The sequence below is a fragment of the Rhagoletis pomonella genome, unplaced genomic scaffold (assembly GCF_013731165.1).
Source record: "Rhagoletis pomonella isolate Grant_MI unplaced genomic scaffold, Rhpom_1.0 Rhpom_scaffold_00005, whole genome shotgun sequence".
NCBI lineage: Eukaryota > Metazoa > Arthropoda > Insecta > Diptera > Tephritidae > Rhagoletis > Rhagoletis pomonella.
Genome location: NW_023458559.1, coordinates 5,947,272 through 5,949,436, shown reverse-complemented (window position 1 = coordinate 5,949,436; position 2,165 = coordinate 5,947,272).

Sequence of the window (2,165 nt, the reverse complement as noted above, 5' to 3'; positions counted from 1 at the left end):
TTGGTGTCGGACACACAACATTGAAAGTTTCTGGATCCACAACATTGCAAGTTGATAAAAGCGTTGTAACGTTGTAATAATAAAAAACAAGTAAGAGCAGCGCTGTCTTCGGCTATGCAGAAGGCTTCATACCTTTCATGAACATCTGAATATTTTACTTTAACGGATTTCTGCATTTGAAAAAATTTATATATTTACAGAATACATATATAGAGGAGATACATATATTTATGAAAAACAATATCTAAACAATCAGAGGCATGGAAGATATACCTGATATTTCACCAATCTAAGTGATTTTCACTGCTGTGTGATCGGTATGTAAACCGGTAACACAATTTAATGGGTTTAGACTCCTACAGATAGTAGATATATCGTAATAACTGCTATCTGAACAATCAGAGGTTTAAGAGATAAAGTTTATACAGCATAGATTTTGACGATTTTCTCAGTAGACTTTGTATTATTATTTATAGAATAGCTTACGAAATTTATCTGTTTTAGCAGTCCAAATAAAGGAGTTTTACATTAAAACCCCATATCTGAACAATAAGTTGTATGGAGGATATAGATAGGCTACAGTGACCCGCTTTTTGTTAATTTTACTGCAAACATTCTGTTGGTAATTAGTGAAAATATTGCGAAATTTCATGTTTCTAGCTGCATGTATGGAGAAGTTATAACAAAGAATCTCGAATCTGAACAATCAGTTGTATGGAGGCTATAGCTTATAGCAACCCGATCTTCGTCATTTTCACTGTAAGTATTTTTTTGTTAACGGGTGGAAATATTGCGGAATGTCATTTTCCCAGCTGCATAAATGGAGGAGTTATAACGAAAATTCTCATAACTGAAAAATCAGTTGATGGGAGATATATGTTATAGAGACCCGATCTTTTCACTATAAGTATTCTGTTAACAATGAGTAAAAACGGCGCGAATTTTCATGTTCCAAACTGCATAAATGGAGAAGTTATCGCAAAAAATCTCATATCTGAACAATCAGTTGTATGGAGGCTATAGGTTAAAGCGACCCGATCTTCGTCATTTTCGCTGAAAGCATTCTTTTGATAATGAGAAACCACAGTGCCAAATTTCATGTTCCTTGCTACTTAGATGGAGGAGTTATAACGAAAAATCTTATATCTGAACAATCAGTTGTATGGGATCTATAGATTATAGTGACCCGATCTTTGTAATTTTCACTTTAAGTTTTCTGTTGATAATGGGTGGAAGTAATGCAAAATTTCATGTTCATAGCTGCATAAATGGAGAAGTTGTAACGAAATATCTCATAACTGAACAATCAATTGTATGGGAGCTATATGTTATAGTGGTCCGATTCGTCCGGTTCCGACAACTGATTAATACATTATAAAAATACATCCACCTACCAAATTTCATCCGGATATCTCGAAAACTGAGAGACTAGATTGCATACAAACAGACGGACAGACAGACAGACAGAAGACAGACAGACAGACAGACAGACGGACAGACGGGCATGGCTAAATCGACTCAGCTCGACATTCTGATCATTTAAGTATGCATTTTAATGGGTCTATCTCTTCTTATTCTGGTACTTACAAACGTCGGACCAAAGTTATAATACCATTTCATGCTCATGAAAGCTACATATATGAAATTCTTCATTCATCCAAAAAGACAAACGCATAAATATGTATGCATTAATAAATATAAATATGTGCATACATATGTACGATAGATCTCCTTTCGTCTTTCCCTCGCCGTCCTCCATCCACAGACAAATTATTAAATTTCTGCGAATTGCCACGACGCCATCAATATTAACCCTAGGTTACGAAATATTTAGGTTTTCGCATAAGTTAACATTTAATAAAGCCATACTCGTACATTTTATATGGAGAATAATAATATTTCGTTTAAAATTCTGCATGTAAACATGTGGGCACACCCATCATATTTAGTGTTATTCTATAGCCCAATACCTTTCAAACCATACCTAAATATATTAAGTTCCGGCCACTAGTTGGAAAGATATAGAGGTAAATGTGTTTTGGTTCGTGTCTCCACTACGACATGCTTTGGTATGTATGTGGCGTCTGTACGTACCATCATTTAATTTTTTTCAAACTATCAGGAATTAAAGTACACAAAAAACTAAGAAGGTTTTGTTCCAGGAT